The 26504-nt window shown below is 42.8% G+C and overlaps 1 protein-coding gene across 8 annotated transcripts in view; it reads left to right on the top strand.

The window, feature by feature from the left end:
• The window catches only part of FANCC (FA complementation group C), a 216873-nt gene that overhangs the window by 38798 nt on the left and 151571 nt on the right, over nt 1–26504 (top strand). The window contains exon 1 of one of the 8 annotated variants that reach the window (XM_033236619.1): nt 6321–6404. The exons of 6 other annotated variants lie outside the window; for them this stretch is intronic. The gene's annotated coding sequence lies outside the window, so the exon portion shown is untranslated. Of the gene's footprint in view, nt 1–6320; nt 6405–10486; nt 10618–26504 lie in introns of those variants that run through there. One more of the 8 variants, XM_033236620.1, reaches the window with a different exon arrangement.

Below are 26504 nucleotides of genomic sequence, written 5' to 3'. Positions count from 1 at the left end.
GCAGTCTCCCATCTGAAATTGTTAGTTGACATTGAAAATTCGTATCATCCTGGTGGCTGAGCTGGGGGAGACCCCAGAAGAGGTTTTGTTTTGGTTTCCTGGTGGTTGGAGAGTTCAAACACTGGACTTGGAAGCAGATGATACCTCATAGTACAGGGAGCAGGAACTTTGCTCACTGTCTGGAGAAACCAAGCGTCTGGCTGTCTGATTTTAGTGAAACTGTAATTCAGGGAACTGATTAATGTCATCAGACAGGGTGTGAGTGCTGTGGCTCCTGCCAGGTGTAACTGAGATCCACTCTTGCCTTCTCTCTGCTCCTCCTATTTATGGTCCTTATGCTCAGAGTTTATAGAGTAGGTTTGCATTTTTTTTTTTTTTTTTTCCTTTTAGAGACTGAGGTCTTGTGAAGTTGCCCAGGCTAGATTTGAACTCCTGGGCTCAAGCCATCCTCCTGCCTTAGCTTCCTGAGCGGCGGGGGTTACAGGCATGCACCACCTAGCTGGGTTGGGGTTTTGTTTGGCTATACTTCCTCCTCTTCCTGCCACCATGGCTTGTAGTTGTTGTTGATTTTAATAGACTGTTTTTTAGAGCAGTTTTAGGCTCACAGCAAAATGGAGCAGCAAGTACAGAGATTTCCTCTCTACCCCACGCCCTCACATGCACAACATCCCCCACCACAGTGGTGCATTTGCTCAAATTGATGAACATGCATTGATACATCATCATCACCTAAAGTCCGTAGTTAACATTAGAGTTTACTCTTGGTGTTGTACATTCTATGGATTTGGACAGATATACATGTATCATACAGAATAGTTTTATCGTCCTAAAAATCCTCCGTGTTCTGCCTATTCACTCTTCCTTCTCTCCTCTTCCCTGCCCCAGCGGCATTTCTGTTTTTATTTTATTTTATTTTACTTTTTTGAGATAGGGTCTTGCTCTGTTATCCGGGCAGGAATGCGGTGGCACAATCATAGCTCACTGCAACGTCTACCTCCTAGGCTCAGGTGATCCTCCTGCCACAGCCTCCTGAGTATCTGGGAGTACAGGTACACACAACCGTGCCTGGCTACTTTATTTTTCATTTATTTATTTATTTATTTTTTGTAGAGACAGGGTCTTGGTATATTGCCTAGGCTGGTCTCAAACTCCTGGGTTTAAGCAGTCCTCCTGCCTCAGCCTTTGCAATCCCAAAGTGCTGGGATTACAAGCATGAGCCACCAGGCTTGGCCTGTTTTTATGTTTAAAAATTACTTGAGGAACTAGTTCTAATTCCAGTCCTTTGCTGGACTTGTATCATATATAGTTCAGAGAATTCCTACTTAGGTAGGGACTGCATATATCCTCGCCTTATCCCTTTCCTCCTTTCCTTTCACCAAATAATGGCAAGTCAGTGCTCATACTGTATATCAGTCCATTTCATTTTTTGAGATTTCCTTGATGGTCTGCTAATTGGAGACACTTCTGGACAAATGATAGATTTCTGACAGTACAAGCCAAAAGTAGTAAGATTTTGCTCTAGACACTGGAGCTAGAAGGAAATTTAAAAATGGTTCCTTGCTTTTACACTGTTGGTGGGAGTGTAAATTAGTTCAACCATTGTGGAAGACAGTGTGGAGATTCCTCAAGGATCTGGAATCAGAAATACCATTTGACCCAGCAATCCCATTACTGGGTATATACCCAAAGGATTATAAATCGTTCTACTATAAAGACACATGCACACGTATGTTTATTGCAGCACTATTCACAATAGCAAAGACTTGGAACCAACCCAAATGCCCATCAATGATAGACTGGATAAAGAAAATGTGGCACATATACACCATGGAATACTATGCAGCCATAAAAAAGGATGAGTTCATGTCCTTTTCAGGGACATAGATAAAGCTGGAAACCATCATTCTCAGCAAACTAATACAGGAACAGAAAACCAAACACTACATGTTCTCACTCATAAATGGGGGTTGAACAATGAGAACACATGGACACAGGGAGGGGAACATCACACACTGGGGTCTGTCAGGGGGTGGGATACCATTACAAGAAATACCTAATGTAGATGACGGGTTGATTGGTGCAGCAAACCACCATGGCATGTGTATACCTATGTAACAGATCTGCACGTTCTGCACATGTATTGCAGAACTTAAAGTATAATAAAAAATTAAAATGGTTCCTACTCCCTGTTTACAAATTATGACCACTTCGTCCAAAGATCACAAATTCTACAGTGATACAGTCTTTCTGGGTAGCCTTAACTGAAACAGCCATATCACTCTTGAGTTCCTCTATGCATATGCCAATCATTTCCTCTTTGCTACACCCTGTTTTGAAGTGTCTGCCCAGACAGTAGTACTCATCAACCACCAGTCTTTGTGGAATGAGCACCTGACCCCATAGGAAACAATCTAAAGGCTCTATTGGCTGGATGGAGCCAATCACATCCTCTTCCCTGAGAATGGGGACCTTGAGCTACTGAGCTGGTTAGATCTTGGGCTGAAATTTCATATAGAATTGTAGCATGTTCTGAACTACAGCATAAAAGATATGCAAGCTGGGGGAACTAAAAAAGCTGCAGGCAGCAGAGGCAGCTAGTCTACAGAGAAGCCCTTGCACCGAGCGGACATGTGGACTCCCTGAGATGTGGTGGCAGGAGCTTCTAGTTCCACTTCCTATTTGGACCAGCTGAACCTTTTCTTTTCTTGGGTGGTGCTCATGAGATCTTTGCTCATAGCCTTTTCATAACACCTCTTCCCCCATTTGACTTGTGCTAGTTGAGTGGATGTTCTAGAGCTGAAATACAGTGCCAAGCACAATCTAGTGCAGTAGAGTCTTATGTAATTCAAGTCCCAAAGACTCTTTGAATTGTGAGACACACAAAAAGATAGAAAACCAAGGTCTGATAATCACTGCAAAATAATTCCATGTTGGGGTACCCTTCAGTCAGTCAGTGTCTTCCTCACCAGCAGGCATTTAGTGACTCATTCACCACCCATCCCTTGTCTCGGCTAAAGATTCCTGCATCATTTCATCTTTTCTCAAAAAAGAAAAACATTCTGCTGTTTTCTGCTGCTTTATTGATCACATTTGTCCTTAATTCCTTCATATAACCTCAGGTAGAATATTAGTCTAGGTGCCAGGGGATGCGGATTCTGTTCTTGTTGGAGTTTTAACTGAATGGATGGTCTCTGTAAGGTTCTTCATCTCTCTGTACCCCTACCCCCACACCTTTGCTGGGCAGTAAAGGGTTATGCTGATCACCGATTTCTAGCTGATAACTCCTGCAAAGCAAGGTGTGAGTAAAGAGGGTGAAGAAACCAAGCTACTTCCCAGGCATTTACTATAGATGAAAGGAATATGCCTGTCCCTCACTTAATGATGTTAATTCTAAGAATCCTGCCAGTAAGTGAAAAGCTAGAAAATGAAAAATTACTTCTGTTAATTTTTTTGTTGTTTTTGTTTTTTGAGACAGAGTCTTACTCTGTTACCCAGGCTGGAGGGCAGTGGCACGATCTCCCAGCTCACTGCAACCTCTCGGGTTCAAGCAATTCTTGCTGCAGCCTCCCGAGTAGCTGGGATTACAGGCATGCGACAGCACGCCCAACTAATTTTTTCTATTTTTAGTAGTGACAGGGTTTCACTATGTTGGCCAGGCTGGTCTCAAGTTCCTGGCCTCAAGAGGCAGCAGAGGCCACTAGTCTACAGAAAAGCCCTTGAACCAAGCAGACCTGCTTGGCCTCCCAAAGTGCTGGGATTATAGGTGTGAGCCACCGCAGCTGGCTAACTTCTGTTAATTTTAGTGGTAAAAGTTATGTTGTGTTCCATCCCAACCTAAGATGTCCAAATACTTTCTATAAATAGAAAAATATATCATTGAGCAATGAAAACTTTTTATTAGTAAATAATCCAAAATTAAATAAATGTAGTTGGTACATAAAATGGGTTAAAATGTTGCTTTGTTGCCTCAATAAAAAAGAGGAGGTGGGCCGGGCACGGTGGCTCGTGCCTGTAATCCCAGCACTTTGGGAGGCCAAGGCGGGCAGATCACAAGGTCAGGAGATCGAGACCATCCTGGCTAACACGGTGAAACCCCGTCTCTACTAAAAATACAAAAAATTTTAGCCAGGTGTGGTGGTGGGGCCTGTGGTCCCAGCTACTCGGGAAACTGAAGCAAGAGAATGGCGGGAACCCGGGAGGTTGAGCGCAAACCAGGATGGCGCCACTGCACTGCAGCCTGGGGGACAGAGCGAGACCCCATCTCAAAAAAAAAAAAAAAGGAGGAGGCTTGATGGGATTGATGGAAGAGGGAAGGAGCCATTCTTTGGAAGGTGGTTGGTGAGTCAGGTGATGAAATTTTAAGGTGTGCATTCAGCAGCCAAAGTGCTTAATAATATTTTTCCTTGGGGATTTTGACAGTAGAAGAAACTCCTAGTGTGGAAACCTTTGGTATATCAGTAGAAGGGGATCTTTGGGTCAAAAAAAAAAAAAAAAAGCAAGATGTTAAGTTTGCTTCCCTTTTTGTAATTTGCAATTCCTACACCTCCTTGCAGGATGCTATATTAGTTTCCAGAAGCTGCTGTAGCAAATTACTACAAACTTGTTGGATCAGGAGAACAGAATCATATCTTGTTGCAATTCTGGAGGCCAGAAGTGTGAAACCTGGCAGGGCCACATTCCTTCTAGGGACACTTGCTTGCTCTCACTTCTGGCGGCCAGCATGGCATTCCTGGGCTTGTGGTTGCATCCCTCCAATCTTTGCTTCTGTCTTCACGTTGCTGCCTCCTCTGTGTCTGTCTCCAACTCCTGCTGCCTCTCTCATAAGGATGCATGTGGCCTACCCTAGCCTGATATTCCAGGACAAGCTCCTTCTCTCAGGATCCTGAACGTGACCGCTTTGTAGTAGTAGTTGTTGTACACGGTAATAGTCATTCCTTTGCCATGTAGAGTAATATCCACAGGTCCCATGTGCTAGTGTGGGAATGAGGTGGTGACATTTGGGCTGCTAGTTCTTTGCTGTGGGGGGCTGTCCTGTGCACGGTAAGTGTTGAGTGGTGTTCCTGGCCTTTGCCCACTGGGTGCCAGTGACATCCTCCTCCCAGCTGTGACAACCAAAAGTGTCTTCAGACATTGTCAAGGGTCCCCTCTGGGATAAGACTGTCCCTGGTTATGAGCCCTGCTTTAACCTAATGAGAGCCCATTCTTATCCCACTCAAATATGCCGACTGGCAAGTTTCCAGTCTCATTGAGAAGGGGGAGGGTGGAGAATGCATGCTGGAGAGGTAACTGCTCCTCTCCACTACACCTAACGTTCTGGTGAAGTCCACAATTGGGCCAAATCGAGCAGGATTATGAAATATTTGCTAGACCCCTGTTAGTGTATTCTAACATTGTGGCATTTTATATTAGTCAACTAAATCTCAATATTATGTTTTTTAAAAATCCTATGGGCCTCTGAATCCCCAGCTTGGGTTTTTTCTACTTTACCTGTGTTAGACACCTAGGTTGCCCTTCATCTTAGAATTTGTCCGTGTATCACCTCATTCTTTTTCAGCAGGTCCCTTTCTGGAGGTTTTTGTGCTCAGTTGGATTTATCCTCTGCCGGCTGCTCCTTGCCTTGCCGTGCGGCATTGGCAGAGTACGAACTGCACATTTAGCTCAGCAGTTTATGCACTAGAGAATCATGATTGGAATTTTTCTGAAGTATCTTTTTTTTTTCTGTGAAATAATTGAAACAGTATAGACACATTTGCTGTTTTGAAGTTTTTATGATTTCCAAAGTAATCAACATGCACTCCCACAGTTCTCAGGTGGCTGATCTCTGGAGTGCTTGCCGAGTGTCCAGGAGTGCGCTTTGTCCAGGCTCCCCCGTCATGTTGGCCTGCAGTGCGCTCGCTGCGACGGGTCCCTGACTGGTACTGGATGACAGGACTAGTACTGGTGCAGACGCTGGCAGAAACAAAAGCTGCAGCTTTTTAATCATGACTAAGGCATGGGAGAGGGTGACATATAATGGTTCCCAGAGCGTCTCTCTCAGACCCGTAAGACATAGCAAAGCTACATGATAACCAGGCTGGAATGCATGTGAATTGTTCAAGTGAGTCTGTGTCACCTGAACTGTACTTGGCAGTACCTAGGGGCTTCATGTAAGGCATGAAGGGCTCCAGAAAGACCCCGCTCTTTGCCTTCAGTTATATTTGATATATTTAGTACACAGCACAGCAGAAGCAATCAGCTCTCCCCAGTGTTACTTATCCCGTAAATCGTCTTTCCTTACACCTACGTATTTTCTTCTGTATTCTATTTTATGAACAGATCGTCTGATCTCCAGCTGTGCTGGTTTAGAACCTGTATGCTCATCTTCAGCTCCGCAAGGAGAAAGGGACTGCTGTCATCATCTTTCAGTGAGTTTGTGAAAACGGCTCCCCTGTCTCAGCACTGTGCTTCATAGGTTTAAAATCTGACCGAATGATTGACTTGACATACATCCCTCCCAGACCCTGTAGGACTGCTACTCCCTTAGAGGTTTTCTCTGCCCTTTGGGAAACAGGTAGGGGAAGAGGGATCTAGAAATAGCAGTATGCATTAAGATAGCCAAAGCTTGATAGGAAGAGAGAGATTCATTTTACTGTGGTAATTAAAGTGAAAATGGGAGAATAAGAAGGCGTATTGCTGCTTTTTCAGGAGTCTTGGCAAGGGTTCTAGTTTTAAAAGAGAAAGAGACACAACTAGATTGAAATGATGTGGAGTTCATCCCTCCACAGTCATATTTTTCAATAAATGGACTAAGTTGTCCCTTGGAATTCTGTAGGTGGTGCTCTTGTGCCATAGCATAGCATCGGCTTTGGAGAGGTTCTGAGAGCACAGCAGCTGGTTCCAGGACCTGTGTCCTGTTGGTCCCCTTGCATAGCTGCCAGGCACACCACCTGGAGGGCATCACATGGCTGGTCTGGTGAGAGGCTTTCTGTCTTTGGAAATGAGGGGCTGAATTAGGGTCTTTACCTTCTCTAGCCTGTCTGAGCTCTGCTTTCCAGGGGAACCTAAGTGAGAGGTTTTCTAACCTTTTAAAGAAAAAAATGTGACTCTTTATCCAAACAATTTTGATGTGTATTGTTACCAGTTTTCCAAGATTTTTAAAATTTTTATTCATCTGTGATTCCTCAAATCAAAGTTCCTTTCCACATAATGCAGGGTATGGTTCTTGTTTATGTTTTCCTTCATGTTAATGTTTGTTTCCTGTTTAAGCTTCAGAGAAGATGCAGTAGAATGAAATAAATATGTAGTAGAGAAATTTGGAAGTGATGAAGGAATACAGGTGAAAGCCATCGAGTTCATGCAGCAGCTAGTAGTGACTTAGCTGACAACAAAGCCATCGAGTTCATGCAGCAGCTAGTAGTACCTTAGCTGACAACAGACCCTTTTGGCAGGAGCCCATTGCTTTACTCCTTGGTGAGAAGTTGGTTGTGATACCATGATGGTGAAGAAGGAATCCAGTCAACTCCACATTTGGTGATGCTGGAGAAGTGTGGTGGGCAAAGAAGATAAATTTAAATCCAGAGTGGTGATCTATTGCAAGGAGGACAAATCTGTTGCCAGAAGCATTTCAGGGTCTGCTTTTTCAGCAAGTTTCTGCAGGGGTTGTATAAGACGAAAGTCGCTTCACCTATATCCACCAACTGGTAGGGGAGAGGCAAAATGCTGGTGGGACTCAGCCTGGATGTGCGGATCTGACCCATTCAGTCACCTGTGCGATCAAAAGGCCACCGGCCAGGCCTGAGCGGGGCTGGGCTGTGGGGCCGGCAGCTGGGCTCCTGAGCTGTGGTGCTGCAGATCCAGGGATGTGCAGTGTTTCGTCAAGACAGAGCACTTCCTCTCCAGTCTACTGTCTTAATATATTCTGCACTGAGTTTTTAGGTTTTAATGACCGTAGTCCTGATTTACATACTTTGCAGATGATTCTTTTAATTCTGCCTTTTCAATTGACACTTTCTTATTTTTTAATTAGCTTTTTTTTAAAAGCACCCCAAATACACTTATTTTTGTGGGTTTTTTTTTTTTTTTTTTTTGAGACGGAGTCTCGCTCTGTTGCCCGGACTGGAGTGCAGTGGCCAGATCTCAGCTCACTGCAAGCTCCCCCTCCCGGGTTTACGCCATTCTCCTGCCTCAGCCTCCCGAGTAGCTGGGACTACAGGCGCCCGCCACCTCGCCCAGCTAGTTTTTGTATTTTTAGTAGAGACGGGGTTTCACGGTGTTAGCCAGGATGGTCTCGATCTCCTGACCTCGTGATCCGCCTGTCTCGGCCTCCCAAAGTGCTGGGATTACAGGCTTGAGCCACCGCGCCTGGCCTTTTGTGGGTTTTAAAAATCACCTTAAATATATTTTGTTGGGATTATTTTAGTATCTTAAGTATCCTTTGTTAGGATTTTTTAGCATCTAAATATACCTATTTGTTGGACTGATTAACTTCATCTGAAGTGAATTTGTGATCTAATGTCTGCTATTGTTAGTTGCATTTATTTCTTTATGTACTTTAGAACTTTGGTTAAATGACATGTTTTGAATGAGGTTTTAAAAACTTTTCACTCCTTCAGTCATTTTTCACCTCTTTCTCCCTCTCCGCACACTCTCCCCTGTGTAGCCTCATTCCGCTTGTCTCTGTCTGGCTTCCCTGGAGCCTGGTGCAGACCCAGCGTTCACAGTGGGGGCCGAGTTCCCTGGAGCCTGGTGCAGACCCAGCGTTCACAGTGGGGGCCGAGTTCCCTGGAGCCTGGTGCAGACCCAGCGTTCACAGTGGGGGCCGAGTTCCCTGGAGCCTGGTGCAGACCCAGCGTTCACAGTGGGGGCCGAGTTCCCTGGGCATTCACCGGCTGTTTCACAGAAGGCCTGGTCCCGCCTGGCAGGTGTCCTCTGTCCTCCCTAGACCGCCACTGCGTGGGAGGCGAGGACGCCGCGAGCCTTCCTTCCGGGATGGAGGGGCCTCCAGTCAGCACCTTCATCCCACCTTCCAGCAGAGGTGCTGGTTTCTCACTCTGTCCTTTGTGCCTCTGTGTAGCCCCCAGCCCTTCTGAGACCCAAACCTACAGTTTCTTTGCCAGTTTTTGGATCCTAGCGTAGGAGGGGCTGTGGCTGCTCAAGGTTTTGTCCTCAGGGCCTTGCCTCCTTGTGTTTCTGTCCTGTATCGATTTCATAGAAATGTTTGTTTATTTTGTGTGTGTGCTTGCCTGCATCCTTTTCCTTTTTTCTTTTTATGTTTCCCCTCTCATTGCTGTATGTTTGGAGTAAAGAGAATCCATCAAAGAGCGAATTTACCGTGCCATCTTAACTGGACGTCACGTGGGCAAAGAGTTTAAAGGAAAGAAGATATTTGGTTTTACCTAGTACTGAAAGCTAACCACAAGAACGCTTCCTGTGTGAGCTCAGTGACCCATAGCATACAGTTATTTAAACTCCATCTGAGGCTTGCAGGCCCCAAAAGATGAGTGGGATTAGGCAGGTGGGATTTATTAGGATGCTGTGGTTCTCTACAAAGGTTTCACCTTCTATTTTTCATTTTGATGGTAATTTAAAAAAAATTCATGTTTCCACACACCTAAATGCCTGCAGTTCTAACTAAGTAATATCTTAAAATGTCAGTGCCTGGAGTTGTGTTTGTGTTGGTGCCAAGGAGCACTACTTTGAATATAGGGAGCGGTTATAAAGAGCAGAGGTGAACATGTAGACAAGTGATTGAGCTGAGTCGGACAGTGCCGTTGCGCAGCGGTTCTGAAGAGGAAGGTGATGGGTGAATTACTCTGTCTCCCAGCATGTGTTGGTACTGGCCAGTCAACAGAACCTGCCTGTCAGTACCAAGCCCACATGATTAGTCCAAAGTGAGTTTCAATGACCACATCATTGATCACGCTGAGTTAATTTTGTCAATTTAAATTTACTCATTTTGTAGATTTGTTGGTATTTAATTTGTACATTTTTTATTTTGTGATTAAGAGTTACAAGCATAAAGGCTTTACTGTTTTATGTTTGTTAATATTTAACAAGAAAAATGACTTTAGATAATACTGGGAGCTCTCAACAGTTTTTACATTTGAGAACCATGGGTCAAATGGTAACTTAACTCTTGCTGTTCGTTGCAGCAAGCACCCTGCATTGGATTTTGATGTCTTTAGCTCACTCCTGCTCATGCTTCCTGACCTGCTTAGCACAGCGTCGCTTCTCTCCGGGGCCTCTGACACCTCTGTGCCGGGCTGGCGCCCCTTCCTCATGCTCCCTGCAGCCCCCGGTGTTTCCTTCTCTCCCGGCCCTTCCCACAGGGTGTGAAGGGTTATCTCTTTATGGCCTGCAGTTTCCTCATTAGCCGTAAGTTGCTTGAGAGCAGGGAACACTGTCATCTTTTTATTTGCAGTGATTTTCAGAGCTCTTGTCATAGACTCCTAATAAATGTATGGGTTCCTTGTTTTTGTTTAGGTAGTAATAAACTACCTGTGGAATCAAGGGGAGAGAGAGGCAGAAATAACTTGGAGCCAAGTCACAAGGCAAGACTTCCTAATATTTTAATAACTCATGTGTTCCTCAGCTCACTTTCCAACTGGTCTGACCAAAACCCAACAGTCTTACTCTCAGGTAGGTGAAGTGAGGACAAGAAATGCAAGGAAAGGAAGTAATCATTGTAACAGAATGCATGGGGGAAGGCTGGTAGTTTTTCAATCCGAATGATGGCTCTTTGGTGCTCTGATGGAGAACAAGGTCAAGGATTTCTGTCTTAGCCTCGAAGGCAAGCGTTGTGGTGAAGGGATGCTTTTACTTTGAAGCCAAGTCCAGAGAATAGCTCCTCTCCCCACATTGCTGGGGACTTGGGTGGGAGAATTGAGCTTAGTAAATCCCCAGAGTTATCTGCTAGATTCAATTTCCTTAATTCTTTGCAAAGTCATCTGAAGAGTATATATACATACTCTGCACCTGGATTGAAGTTGCCTCCTCCAATTCCTTAGACCCAGGTTTTGTTTACAATTGAGGTTTGTTTGAAATTATCTGCAAATTTCAGGTCTATGTTTTTGATTAGACTATCTCAGAGGTGGAATGCCACTGACTCAACAGAGAAATAGCCAGCTCCTCCTAGTGGACGTTTTCTTAAAACCTCATTGGTTTTAGGAGCAAAAATACCATTTGTTTCTCTCATAAGCACTTGATGGGGACAAGAGTATTTTATTGTGACTTTCAGAAAAAAAAAAAAAAGCCGCAAACACAGTGGTAAATTGACCAATCTTACCCTGTGAAGTGAAGCAAAGAAGCATTACATTTCAGTAGATTAAAAATAGTTATCAGGCTTTCATCAAGGAGGAGGAAGAATCTTGTCAACTGAAGTGGAATTGAACATAAATTTCTTAAGTTTATATTTGATTATATTTTAGGGGGTTTTAAATATTTTCTGACAAGGTCGTGGTGCCCCTAGTTGATGACATTGATTGGAAGCCAAGTATTTGATTTGTCTTTTTTTCCATAACTAGTGTGTTTTGTAGCATTCTCTCCGTACATCTCCTGTTTGGTGCTTATTTCATGAGAGAAAGGACCTCATGCTGAGGGGAAATGGGAAAAAAGTGCTGTTTATCAGGGCGCCCCCACTTTGAGAAGGTTATGTGGTCCATATTTGATGTGAGTAGACCTAGCTCTCCGGGCTTAGAGATGTTTTAGACCAAAGGAAAGCATTCTTAGACTCTTGTGCCCCCGACAGGTACCACATATAGCTACTTTTGTGTGGCTTAAAATGAGCTTTATTTTAAATGTTAACAATCTTGGAGCTACAAGGGTTTCTGTCAACATAAAATCAATCTGAATTTTATCTGTTTTATTTTATTTTTCTTCTGCAACAACCTTGGTGGTTTTTTTTATGGATTTATTTTCCATACATTTGTTCAGTGTGTATTTATCACGCTCCTACCATGTGCCAGGCACTGTGTGGGTTCGTGGGTTTCAAAATATGCTCAGCAGACTAGGTCCTGAGATGTGTCAGCTAGGACGTGTTTAATTGCAAGTCACAGGAAAGCCAAGAATGGTGGATTCAGCAACAAGAGCAGTTCACAGTCGACTGCTTCCTTGCCTCGACCACACTGGCAGGACGCGAGGCTGTGATTCTTCCTTGCTGTTTGCAGTACGTTGGCCAGGCCTCTCAGGCTTCCTTATCCCTGGGTCTCAAGGTGACTTTTACCATTCTGAGTGTCACCCAAAGACGACTGCGTCAGATATGGAAAAAAGTGAACTCATTTAAAACAGGAAAACTGAGAAGCCTTTCATTGAAGTTTGGTGATCATGCCCTGTAGTTCCGTCACATGCCCGTTCCCGCAGTTTGATAGGAGAGCAAAAGTAAACGCCGTGACCGGTCCGTACTGGCCATTCCTGAAATGTGGCTGAGGGCCCGGGATCCCTGAGACCCTTTCAGGAGGTTCACAAGGTAAAACTGTTTTTAAATAATGCTAAGCTGCTATCTGCCTTTTCCACTCGCATTCTCTCACTAGTGTGCGGTGACCTTGTCGAGAGGTTACATGATGGATGATGATGACTTCGCTCTGACAGCTAATGGAATGTGTGTTTGTATATTTTGTCTTTTTAATTTTTCTCAGTTTCCGTTTCCGGTGGTAAATATTGATATATATATCCTTAATTCTTCACAAAGTCATCTGAAGAGTATATATACATACTCTGTCAGGTGTGTGTGTGTATATGTATTTATATGTGTGTAAATATATATTTTATATATGTGTAAATATATATTTTATATATTTAAATATATATTCTATATATTTATATATTTAAATGTATATATTCTATAGTTATATGTTTAAAGGCATATGTTCTATATAGTTATATATTTAAATGTATACATTTTATATTTTATATTTTATATATTTAAATGTATACATTTTATATTTTATATATTTAAATGTATATATTTTATATTTTATATATTTTTATAAATATATATTTAAATATATATGTTTATATATTTATATATTTAAATATATATTCTATATATTTATATATGTGTAAATATATATTTTATATATAAAACTCTTTGGGGTCTTCAGTAATGCTGAAGGGTGTAAATGGGCCCTGAGAACAAAACATTTGAAATTACCTGGTCTGTGAGAATCCAGATTCACCCCCAGCACTGGGGGATATCCCAGTCTCCCTAAGACATGGCCCTGAGATTCCTGGACAGAACTCTTAACAAAGAGGAAATGGAGGGCTTAGGGCTTCTGGGTGGAAGACTAGGAGGGTGTGCAGCACTGTTGTGAGGGGCCCTGAGAGGAGGGCAGGGCAGGGGTGCAGCATGTTCTCCAGGCCCCACCCCTGCGGGGCCAGCCATGACCGGAGCCACTCTAGGTTTGTCGTTTGTGTGTTGTTGGTTTTTTAATTGTGGTAAATATAAATAAGATTGTAACCGTCTTAACCACTTTTATGTGTAATTCAGTGGCATTGATTACATTAACATTGTTTAACCATTGCCGCCCTCCACCTCCAGAACTTTCCCGTTATCCCAAACAGAAACTCGACCCATTAAGCAGTAACATTCCCTTACCGTCTCCCCTCTTGAATTAATTGGACTCTGTGAATTTGACTGTTGTAGGTACCTCCTCTGTGTGGATTCATAGACTATCTGTCCTTCCGCGTCTGTCTGATTTCACTTAGCATAGTGTTTTCAAGATTTATTCCTGTGTGTATCAGAATTACATTCCTCTTTAAGGCTGAATGATATTCCAGTGTGTGCATACACCACACTTCGTGTATCCTTTTCTCCACTGATGGATATTTGAGTTGTTCTCACTTTTGCGTATTGCGCTGCTATGAAGCTGGGTGTACAAATATCTCTTTGAAACCCTGCTTTTAATTCTTTTGGATATATACCTAGAAGTGGGATTGCTGGATCAATGGTAATTCTATGTCTAGTTTTTTTAGGAACCACCATACTGTTTTTCGTAGTCACTGCACCATTTTACATTCCCACCAGCAGTGCTCAAGAGGTCTGGCTTCTCTGTGTCCTCGTCAGCGCTTGTTTTTTTCCTGGTAGTAGCCATTCTAAGTGAAGGGAGATGGTTTTCTGTTTGTTTTTAATAAATTAGGATGCGTGGCCCCAGCCTGTCACCCAGTGGCTCCTCCCTCTTTGCTATCTTTTTTCAGACACTGCTCAAGTGTTTTGATGCTTTTGCTTCCTTCTGCTCTCATGAATTGTGCTTGGTGAGCTCCATATTCTTATACATTTTCCATGAAGTTTTTGAATATATCCTTCTCCTAAAGGATAGAAATTCACCAAAATGAGCAACCTTTAGTCCTGAGGTAATACTCTTTGCTGCCTGCTGTACTTTGAATCTGAGCCATGTTATCTTGGTGACTCAGACTGTGAGCCCTTGTGGATAGTGGTGTATCTTCGTACCATGGCTATTTGAGTTCGTAAAATAGTACTTAGCAAGCAAACTCTTGAGCAATTTATAGGTGTGAGAAGAAGGGCAGTGGCAGTGGTCCTAAACTGATGCCATTGTGAACCCGTTCCTTTTCAGTATCTCGGATGTTTGCATGGCCCCATGGCTGGCTTCCCTTGGTACTTTATCCCACCCCTCACCTCTTCCTGCTTCTGAAGCATCCGCTCCCACCTGGTAGGAAACGGACAGGATCAAGCACGTATGGATCCTTCACTGGACACTGCCTTCTGTTCCAGCGTCTGCATCTCTCTGCTCATACGACATTGCTTTAGTCCCCTCTGCATAGGAATTTCTGAAGGTCTTTATTTAATTTCTTTATTTTCTCCTGGAAATACTTGGGGATCTAACAGCTTCTGTTGTTTTTAGTCTGCGTACGTGGAGAAGGTGAAATCGTGGTTTGTGTTGATTCCTTAGGGACTGGGTAAAAGACATTCCTCAAGAAATGGAAAATGTGGATTTCTTTCTAATTTTTCATGCCAGTTGCTTTTGCTACATTAGTAAATGCTGTGCGTGTATGCACAGAATACTTGTTAACATCTTGAGTTTTTGGGAAATATGTTATACAACATTTACCTTTTTTATTTCTTATGCTAAACAGTATTTCTCTAAGAGCTAGTAATGAAATGAATTTAGGTACAGACACTAGGCAGAATCATAAGAAAGTCAAGGACTTACATCTGGAGCAAGATAAAGGATTTTGGTATTGAGCAAAAAATATAGTCAGCTGTCAATTGTCTAATAGGTTTGTAGATTACCTGGGATAAAAAAAAAAGTAGTACATTTGTGAAAAAAGTTGAAATTACCATAAATCTGAAGAATCAGTCCCGTTTTTCAAGGCATGCATTTTTTGGAGCTGCACGGAAGCCACCTTATATGTCTTCTTTAGTATGACACTGTCTTGTTCTTCCCTGAGTAGTGAATTGAATGTCTCTCACTCTTTGTGCCAAAGCCCTCTGGAGCAAAACAGTAGCCATAAAGGTAAGATAGGGTCCAGGAAGCAGGTTTTGGATTTTCCCCTCCTTAAAGCCAGGACTGGAAAAATGGAGTCATTATTTGAGGACTAGAAGGAAAAAGAGGGAGCAGGTGCTAGGACTGTTGTCGCTGCCCATCCTGGTGGGTGGTTTTAATATTTTCAGACAGCGAACTCAGGTAAAAAAAAAAAAACCAGAAATACATTTCAACAATTTGAAAACTTTTATTGTCTTCATCAAGTACTGTCCATCTTGATTCACATTTATAAACCATCATACTTTTTCCTTTCTTCTTTGCCTATGGGTGATGTCTTTACGGTACATGCGTATCTGGAAGTTTATTATTATTATTATATTATTATTATTATACTTTAAGTTCTGGGATACATGTGCAGAATGTGCAAGTTTGTTACACAGGTATACACGTGCCATGGTGGTTTGTTGCACACATCAACCTGTCATCTACATTAGGTATTTCTCTTAATGGTATCCCTCCCCAGCCCCTCAACCTCCTGACAGGCCCTGGTGTGTGATGTTCCCCGCCCTGTGTCCATGTGTTCTCATTGTTCAGCTCCCACTTATGAGTGAGAACATGCGGTGTTTGGTTTTCTCTTCCTGTATTAGTTTGCTGAGAATGATGGTTTCCAGCTTCATCCATGTCCCTGCAGAGGACATGAACTTATCCGTTTTTATAGCTGCATAGTATTCCATGGTGTGTATGTGCCACATTTTCTTTATCCAGTCTGTCATTGATGGGCATTTGGGTTGGTTCCAAGTCTTTGCTATTGTGAATAGTGCTGCAATAAACATACATGTGTCTTTATAGTAGAATGATTTCTAATCCTTTGGGTATATACCCAGTAATGGGATTGCTGGGTCAAATGGTGTTTCTGGTTCTAGATCCTTGAGGAATCTCCACACTGTCTTCCACAATGATTGAAGCAATTTACACTCCTACCAACAGTGTAAAAGCATTCCTGTTTCTCCACATCCTCTTCAGCACCTATTGTTTCCTGACTTTTTAATGATCGCCATTCTAACTGGCGTGAGATGGTATCTCATTGTGGTTTTGATTTGCATTTCTCTAATGACCAGTGATGATGAGCTTTTTTTCATATGTTTGTTGGCTGCATAAATGTGTTCTTTTGAGAAGTGTCTGTTCATATCCTTTGCCCACTTTTTGATGGGGTTGTTTTTTTCTCGTAAATTTGTTTAAGTTCCTTGTAGATTCTGGGTATTAGCCCTTAGGTGGATAGATTGCAAAAATTTACTCCCATTCTGTAGATTGCCCGTTCACTCTGATGATAGTTTCTTTTGCTGTGCAGAAGTTCTTTAGTTTAATTAGATCTAATTTGTCAATTTTGGCTTTTGCTGCCATTGCTTTTGGTATTTTAGTCATGAAGTCCTTGCCCATGCCCATGTCCTGAATGGTATTGCCTAGGTTTTCTTCTAGGGTTTTTATGGTTTTAGGTCTTATGTTTAAGTATTTAATGCATCTTGAGTTAATTTTTGTATAAGGTTTAAGGAAGGGGTCCCAATTTAGTTTTCTGCATATGGCTAGCCAATTTTCTCAACAAAATTTATTAAATAGGGGATCCTTTTCCCATTGCTTGTTTTTGTCAGGTTTGTCCAAGATCAGATGGTTGTAGATGGGTGGAGTTATTTTTGAGCCCTCTGTTCTGTTCCATTAGCCTATATATCTGTTTTGGTACCAGTACCATGCCGTTTTGGTTACTGTAGCCTTGTAGTATGTAGTTAGAAGTCAGGTAGTGCAATGCCTCCAGCTTTGTTCTTTTTGCTTAGGATTGTCTTGGCAATATGGACTTATTTTGGTTCCATTAAAGTAGTTTTTTCTAATTCTGTGAAGAAAGTCAGTGGTAGCTTAATGGGGATGGCATTGAATCTATAAATTACTTTGGGCAGTATGGCCATTTTCACAATATTTACTCTTCCTATGAGTGAGCATGGAATATGTTTTCATCTGTTTGTGTCCTCTCTTATTTCCTTGAGCAATGGTTTGTAGTTCTCCTTGAAGAGGTCCTTCACATCCCTTGTAAGTTGGATTCTTAGGTATTTTATTCTCTTTGTAGCAGTTGTGAATGGGAGTTCACTCACGATTTGGGTCTCTGTTTATTTGTTGTTGGTGTATAGGAATGCCTGTGATTTTTGCACATTGATTTTGTATCTTGAGACTTTGCTGAAGTTGCTTATCAGCTTAAGGAGATTTTGGGCTGAGACGATGGGGTTTTCTAAATACACAATCATGTCATCTGCAAACAGGGACAATTTGACTTCCTCTCTTCCTATTTGAATATCCTTTATTTCTTTCTCTTGCCTGATTGCCCTGGCCAGAAATTCCAACGCTGTGTTGAATAGGAGTGATGAGAGAGGGCATCTTTGACTTGTACCAGTTTTCAAAGGGAATGCTTCCAGCTTTTGCCCATTCAGTATGATACTGGCTGTGTGTTTGTCATAAATAGCTCTTACTATTTTGAGATACGTCCCATCAATACCTAGTTTGTTGAGAGTTTTTAGCACGAAGGGCTGTTGAATTTTGTTGCAGGCCTTTTCTGCATCTTTTGAGATAATCATGTGCTTTTTGTCATTGGTTCTGTTTATGTGATGGATTACGTTTATTGATTTGTGTATGTCAAACTAGCCTTGCATCCCAGGGATGAAGCTGACTTGATTGTGGTGGATAAACTTTTTGATGTGTTGCTGGATTTGGCTTGCCAGTACTTCAGTGAGGATTTTTGCATTAATGTTCATCAGGGAATTGGCCTGAAATTTTCCTTTTTTATTGTGTCTCTGCCAGGTTTTGGTATCAGGATGATGCTGGCCTCATAAAATGAGTTAGGGAGGAGTCCCTTTTTTTCTGTTGTTTGGAATAGTTTCAGAAGGAATGGTACCAGCTTCTCTTTGTACCTCTGGTAGAATTCAGCTGTGAATCTGTCTGGTCCTGGACTTTTTTTGGTTGGTAGGCTACTAATTACTGCCTCAATTTCAGAACTTGTTATTGGTCTATTCAGGGATTCAACTTCTTCCTGGTTTAGTCTTGAGAGGGTGTATGTGTCCAGCAATTTGTCCATTTCTTCTAGATTTTCTAGTTTATTTGTGTAGGGGTGTTGATAGTATTCTCTGAAGGTAGCTTGTATTTCTGTGGGATCAGTGGTGATATCCTTTATCATTTTTTATTATGTCTATTTGATTCTTCTCTCTTTTCTTCTTTGTCTGGCTAGTGGTCTGTTTTGTTAATCTTTTCCCAAAACCAGCTCCTGGATTCACTGATTTTTTTGAAGAGTTTTTCTTGTGTCTATCTCCTTCAGTTCTGCTCTGCTCTTAGTTATTTCTTGTCTTCTGCTAGCTTTTGAATGTGTTTGCTCTTGCTTCTCTAGTTCTTTTAATTGTGATGTTAGGGTGTCTATTTTAGATCTTTCCCGCTTTCTCCTGTGGGCATTTTAGTGCTGTAAATTTCCCTCTAAACACTGCTTTAGCTGTGTCCCGGAGATTCTGGTACGTTGTGTCTTTGTTCTCATTGGTTTCAAATAGCTTACTTATTTCTGCCTTCATTTCATTATTTACCCAGTAGTCATTCAGGAGCAGGTTGTTCAGTTTCCATGTAGTTGTGCAGTTTTGAGTGAGTTTCTTAATCCTGAGTTCTATTTTTAATTGCACTGTGATCTGAGAGACAGTTTGTTATAATTTCTGTTCTTTTGCATTTGCTGAGGAGTGTTTTACTTCCAATTATGTGGTCAATTTTAAAATAAATGTGATGTGGTTCTGAGAAGGATGTATATTCTGTTGATTTGGGGTGGAGAGTTCTGTAGATGTCTATTAGGTCCACTTGGTCCAGAGCTGAGTTCAAGTCCTGAATATCCTTGTTAATTTTCTGTCTCATTGATCTGTCTCATATGACAGTGGGGTGTTAAAGTCTCCCACTATTATTGTGTGGGAGTCTAAGTCTGTTTGTAGGTCTCTAAGAACTTGCTTTATGAATCTGGGTGCTCCTGTATTGGGTGCATATATATTTAGGATACTTAGCTCTTGTTGCATTGATCCCTTTACCATTATAATGCCCTTCTTTGTCTTTTTTGATCTTTGTTGGTTTAAAATCTGTTTTATCAGAGACTAGGATTGCAACCCCTGCTTTTTTTTTTTTTTCTTTCCATTTGCTTGGTAAATATTCCTCCCTCCATTTATTTTGAGCCTATGTGTGTTTTTGCACGTGAGATGGGTCTCCTGAACACAGCACACTGATGGGTCTTGACTCTTTATCCAGTTTGCCAGTCTGTGTCTTTTAATTGGGGCATTTAGCCCATTTACATTTAAAGTTAATATTTTTATGTGTGAATTTGATCCTATCATTATGATGCTAGCTGGTTATTTTGCCTATTAGTTGATGGCGTTTCTTCATTGTGTTGATGGTCTTTACAATTTGGTATTTTTTTGCAGTGGCTGGTACCGGGTTTTCCTTTCCATATTTAATACTTCCTTCAGGAGCTCTTGTAAGGCAGGCCTCGAGGTGACAGAATCTCTCAGCCTTTGCCTATCTGCAAAGAATTTTTTTTCTCCTTCGCTTATGAAGCTTAGTTTGGCTGGATATGAAATTCTGGGTTGAAATTTCTTTAAGAATGTCGAATATTGGCCCCCACTCTCTTCTGGCTTGTAGGGTTTCTGCAGAGAGATCTGCTGTTAGTCTGATGGGCTTCCCTTTGTGGGTAACCCGACCTTTCTCTCTGGCTGCCCTTAACATTTTTTCCTTCATTTCATCTTTGGTGAATCTGACAATTATGTGTCTTGGGGTTGCTCTTCCCGAGGAGTATCTTTGTGACATTCTCTGTATTTCCTGAATTTGAATGTTGGCCTGTCTTTGTAGGTTGGGGACGTTCTCCTGGATGATATCCTGAAGAGTGTTTTCCAGTTTGGTTCCATTCTGCCTGTCACTTTCAGGCACACTATACACCAATTAAACGTAGGTTTGGTCTTTTCACATAGTCCTAAATTTCTTGGAGGCTTTGCCTTTTCCTTTTCATTCTTTTTTGTCTAACCTTGTCTTCACGCTTTATGTCATTAAGTTGATCTTTAGTCTCTGATATCCTTTCTTCTGCTTGATCGATTCAGCTGTTGATACTTCTGTATGCGTCACGAAGTTCTCGTGATGTGTTTTTCAGCTTCATCAGGTCATTTATGTCATTCTAGTTAGGAGTTCCTCTAATCTTTTTTCAAGGTTCTTAGCTTCCTTGCATTGTGTTAAAAAATGCTTGTGTCAATTTGTCAAACTAATTCTCCGTCCAGTTTTGTTCCCTTGCTGGAGAGGAGTTGTGATCCTTTCAAGGTTTTTGGAATTATCAGCCTTTTTATGCTGGTTTTTCCTTATCTTCATGGATTTATCTACCTTTGGTCTTTGATGTTAGTGACCTTTGGATGGGGTTTTTGTGTGGACGTCCTTTTTGTTGATGTTGATGCTATTCCTTTCTGTTTGTTAGTTTTCCTTCTAACAGTCAGGCCCCTCTGCTAGAGTTTGCTGGAGGTCCATTCCAGACCCTGTTTGCCTGGGTATCACCAGTGGAGGTTTCAGAGCAGCAAATATTGCTGCCTGATCCTTCGTCTGGAAGCTTCGTCCCAGAGGGGCCCCTGCCAGATGCCAGCCGGAGCTCTCCTATATGAGATGTCTTTCGACCCCTGCTTGGAGGTGTCTCCCTGTCAGGAGGCACGGGGATCAGGGACCCACTTGAGGAGGCAGTCTGTCCCTTAGCAGAGCTCGAGTGCTATTCTGGGAGATGTGCTGCTCTCTTCAGAGCCAGCAGGCAGGAACGTTTAAGTTTTCTGAAGCCATGCCCACAGCCGCCCCTTCCCCCAGGTGCTCTGTCTCAGGGAGATGAGAGTTTGATCTATAAGCCCCTGACTGGGGCTGTTGCCTTACTTTCAGAGATGCCCTGCCCAGAGAGGAGGAATCTAGAGGGGCAGTCAGCTACAGTGGCTTTGTGGAGCTGTGGTGGGCTCTGCCCAGTCCGCACATCCCTGCGGCTTTGTTTACACTGTGAGGGGAGAACCACCTATTCAAGCCTCAGTAATGGGGGATGCCCCTCCCCCACCAAGCTCAAGCATCCCAGGATGACTTCAGACTGCCGTGCTGGTAGCAAGAATTTCAAGCCAATGGATCTTAGCTTGCTGGGCTCCTTGGGGGTGGGATCCCCTGAGCTACACCACTTGGCCGCCTGGCTTCAGCCCCCTTTCCAGGGGAGTGAACGGTTCTGTCTTGCTGGTGTTCCAGGAGCCGCTGGTGTATGAAAAAACTCCTGCAGCTAGCTTGGTGTCTGCCCAAAAGGCCGCCTAGTTTTGTGCTTAAAACCCAGGGCCCTGGTGGTGTAGGCACCCAAGGGAATCTTCTGGTCTGCAGGTTGCGAAGACCGTGGGAAAAGTGTAGTATCTGGGCTGGAATGCACCATTCCTCACGGCACAGTCCCTCATGGCTTCCCTTGGCTAGGGGAGGGAGTTCCCCAACCCCTTGTGCTTCTTGGGTGAGGCGACACCCCACCTGGCTTCTGCTTGCCCTCCGTGGGATGCACCCACTGTCTAACCAATCCCAGTGAGACGACCTGGGTACCCCAGTTGGAAATGCAGAAATCACCTGTCTTCTGCATTGATCCCATTGGCAGCTGCAGACTGGAGCTTTTCCTATTTGGCCATCATGCCAGCTTGTGGAAGATTTAAAAACTATTTTTTAATTGTGGAAAGTAACATATTGAAAGGCATATAAACATGATTTATACTTTGGTGAATTATTAAAATGTGAATACATAGTCATTGCCACGCAGGTCAGGAAATAGAATATTGCCAGCATCTTGGTGCCATTCACGCACACCTTCCCAATAGCACATCTTCCTTTCCTCGAAAGCAGGGGTCCCCAAGCCCCAGGCCACAGATGGGTACCAGGCTGTACAGCAGGAGGTAAGTAGTAGGCCAGTGAGCGTGACTGGCTGAGCTCCGCTTCCCGTCAGATCAGTGGTGGCGTTCGATTCTCACAGGGGCATGAGTCCTCTTGTGCACTGCATGTGCGGGGATCTAGATTGCACGCTCCGTGTGAGAGTGTGACTAATGCCTGAGGGTCTGAGGTGGAACAGTTTCTCATCCCAAAAACACGTCCCTCCCCTCACTGCCCCCGCCCCGGTCCATGAACAAATTGTCTTCCACAGTGGGAGATGGGTGCACCAGAATCTCGCAAGTCACCACTAAAGAACTTACCGTGTAACCAAATACCACCTGTTCCCCAAAAACTTATGGGAATAAAAAATTTTTTAAATGAGAAATATATGAAACAGTGATTACTGAGAATATTCCAGGTTAATGTCAGACGGCATACCACAAATACAGGAAGCTTTCTTATTTTGAACGAAGCCAGAAGAAAAATGCACCTTACCTGTAGAGGATCAGAACATTCAACTTCTCCTCAGAAACCATGTAAGGAAGAGGAGAGGGGAGTGAAAGATTTAAAAATACTGGTGTAAAATGCTGAGAGAAACACCTTACCTTATTAAGAACGTGTACTCAGATACCTCTGGGGATCTAGACGAAGAGAGCCTTTGAATGACTGAGTTCCACCTGTCAAGACTCAGCTTCCCTGCAGGGTTGGATTTGCCCAGCAGGTGTGATCATCCCACATGTGGCTGATGGCACAAGGTGCTTTGATTAACCAGATGCTGGCAGCAGCTGCCACCCCCGCTCCCTGGTCATCACAACCACAGCACTGTGTTTTCACCCCCCAGCCCCGGAGGCTGTGGAGCAGCATATTGAGGATCACTGCACTGCATGATTGCTAAAGCTGTTTCCATTTAAAACAATCAGATACATTTCTATTGCTGAGCAAAGGTTGTTTGCCTTTTTTTGTTGAGACAGTCTGGCTCTCTCACGCAGGCTGGAGTGTGGAGTGCAGTGGTGTTACCCTAGCTCACAGAGGCCTTGAACTCCTGGGTCCAAGCGATCTTCCTGCTTCAACCTCTAGAGTAGCTAGGACTATAGGTACCTGCCATCATGCATGGCTAATTTTAAAAAATTTCTTTTTTGTAGGGATGGGGTCTTGGTTTGTTGCCCAGGCTGGTCTCAAACTCCTGGCCTCAAGTGATGCTCCTGTCACTGCCTGCCAAAGTGCTGGGATTACAGGCATGAGCCACTGTTCCAGGCCTGCAATTTTATTTGAATAAAATATTTGTCTCTTTTATCAAAAAGTTCTTCATTTTACTGGGTTCCCAAATATCTAAACTGATCTGCATGTAGTAACATATGAAATATGTAAGAAATTCATCAGTTTGTTTCTGCAGTTTCTTTCTTTCTTTCTTTTTTTAATCAGTCTCACTCTGTCTCCCAGGCTGGAGTGCAATGGTGCAATCTTGGCTCATTGCACCGCCGCCTCCTGGGTTCAGATGTTTCTCCTGCCTCTGCCTCCCAAGTGGCTCGGATTACAGGTTCCTGCCACCACGCGCAGCTAATTTTTGTTATTTTCAGTAGAGACGGGGTTTCACCATGTTGGCCAGGCTGGTCTCAAACCTCTTGACCTCAGGGATCCACCCACCTCGACCTCCCAAAGTGCTGGGATTACAGGCATGAGCCACCATGCCCCGCCTCTTCAGTTTATTTCTTTAAGGACACAAACTTTAGAGCCAGACCCTGGATTCATATTCCACAATCATAGCTCTGCTGTTTACTAGCAGTTATTTCCTTTCAGTTGTTTACATAATGTTACTTTGAGCAGTTATGTAATCTCTTGGTGCCTCTGTAAAATGGAGATGATAATAACACCCATTTCACAGTGTTGCTGTAATGATTAAATCAGTATGAATAAAGCATTTAATATACTGCCAAGAGCATCGTATAAATGTATCCAAGTATAAACTATTATTATATTTATAAAATGAGATATTACTAATTAAATTTCACACAGGCAACATAAATATACTTTAAATTTTTTTTTGATGGGGAATTACCTTTTAAAAATTAAATTACTGGCTGGGCAGAGTGGCTCATGCCTGTAATCCCAGCACTTTGGGAGGCTGAGGCAGGCAGATCACTTGAGGTCAGGAGGTCGAGACCAGCCTAGTCAATATGGTGAAACCCCGTCTCTACTAAAAATACAAACATTAGTTGGGCGTGGTTGTGTGTGCCTGTAATCACAGCTATTTGGGAGGCTGAGGCAGGAGAATCACTTGAACCCAGGAGGTGGAGGTTACAGTGAACCAACATCGCACCACGGCACTCCAGCCTGGGAGATAGAGTGAGATTTTGTCTAGAAAAATAATAACACGAAAATTAAATTACTTCATCTGGAGAAGCATTTTGCTGTGGCATTTAACTTAGAACTGTACTGTGAGGAATACCAGTGAATTATTCATTCCTTAATTCAATATTTTTTGAGTGTTTGCCAGGCATATGCTGCATTCTAGGAAGACAGGGAATTTACACAGCAGTAGAGGAAGTGGTAACTAAGGGAACGAATAAAGCCCAGGATAATTATCCGGAATCAGCAGAAAGGCCTGGGAGGATTTGTTGTGTGCATGAAGCAGATGAGAGGCCTGGGCTGGACCGTGGTGACCAGGGGAGAGGAAACAAGGGCTGTCGGAGAGGATGCTGGAGCCATGTTTTGCAGGGTCAAGACTCCAAGCAGCTGGGAGTATCTACGGGGAGTTTAAATTTCTTTTCAAGGAAGCTGTGAGGAGAGGTTTTACCCAGGGGAGTGTGCTGGTCTCATTTACATTTGCTGAAGTTTTTTCTGTCTACTGCATGGAGAATGAATTGGAGAGGGGCGGGCCCAGCCTGGCAGTAGACATGTGCAGCACTCCAGGGCTAGGCGGAGGGGCGGCGGTGAGGCGGAAGGAAGTGCACGCAGTCAAGTCAGATCACACACATTTATTTTGGTGGTAGACTTGACAGGTGGTGTTGATGGCTTGGATGAGGAAGACAATGAGGAGGCACGGACATTACCTGGATTTTTGGCTAAGTGCCGTTTTGACAATATGCATATATTCGCTCTATTATTAAACTTTCTTTTCATTTTGACATGATCCTTCTCAAAGCTGTAAACGTTCTAGTATGTGTGCTGCCTAAGTGAACATGAAAACCGCACATTTTTTAGGTATTTTAAAACTTTTCCAATCTAGATATTTTGCACTGCAGCCAAATCGTACAGTCGTTTCAGATTTCTTCTTGTTTTCTTGTTGAGTAATGGGAACCGCCTTGGTTGATATTTTGGGTATTTAATTGGGAGCATTTTACCTGTTAATTATGGCTGTTGAGGATTTAAACTCACTTTACCACCAGTCTTTTGAAATTAGATTGCTGAATATCCTGCCTGCCCTGGGGAGTGTCAGAGCCTGCGAAGGCCTGCACCTGTTGAGAGGCAGCTTTCCCTCCTCTGCGCTTCCTGCTTCTGGCTTCTATGGGCGATGAAGGGGTGTGGGATGGGAGAGGCACCTGGAGCTGCTGAGCCAGCTCCACCTGAGGCTCGCTGTGTAACTTCATTGTTCTTTTCAGCATGGCCTTCAGGGGTAGGAAGTCAGGCTTATGAGATTTTATCTACTGTCGCTTAGGACTGGTATACCTCCTCAGTAAGTGGAATTTATTATTACTTTACTAAAATATGGCTTCTTCGTGTGAATGAAGTGAGATCAAGCATATAAAGCAATCTGAAAAGATTACTTAAATTGTTGCATGTGGAATTATTTTACTTTTTTCTAAGAAATGAAGAGAAACGGGGGAAAAAAATTCATTAGACAGTAATGCATAGAGATTTTTTACACCTAAATGAGAAGCCAGAAATTCATATAAAACATAAGAACTTCAAAAAGATTTCTTAGGCACAGAGTATTATTAAACACTCATGGATGTTTTTGATTTCCTATTACATTAAAATACTCAAATCAACTTCATATTCAGAACATTTAAAAATAGCTCAATCTTAAGAAGAAGATATAAAGTATTATCAGCTGTGCTTTTTGTGCATAATTAGCATGTTGTGCCTGTGGAGGTATAATGACTTCTAACCTAATGATAGTATCATGATTAAAAGTTCAGA

This window comes from Trachypithecus francoisi, unplaced genomic scaffold, assembly GCF_009764315.1.
Source record: "Trachypithecus francoisi isolate TF-2019V2 unplaced genomic scaffold, Tfra_2.0 Lachesis_group16, whole genome shotgun sequence".
NCBI lineage: Eukaryota > Metazoa > Chordata > Mammalia > Primates > Cercopithecidae > Trachypithecus > Trachypithecus francoisi.
This window is presented reverse-complemented; position numbering and strand designations above follow the sequence as displayed.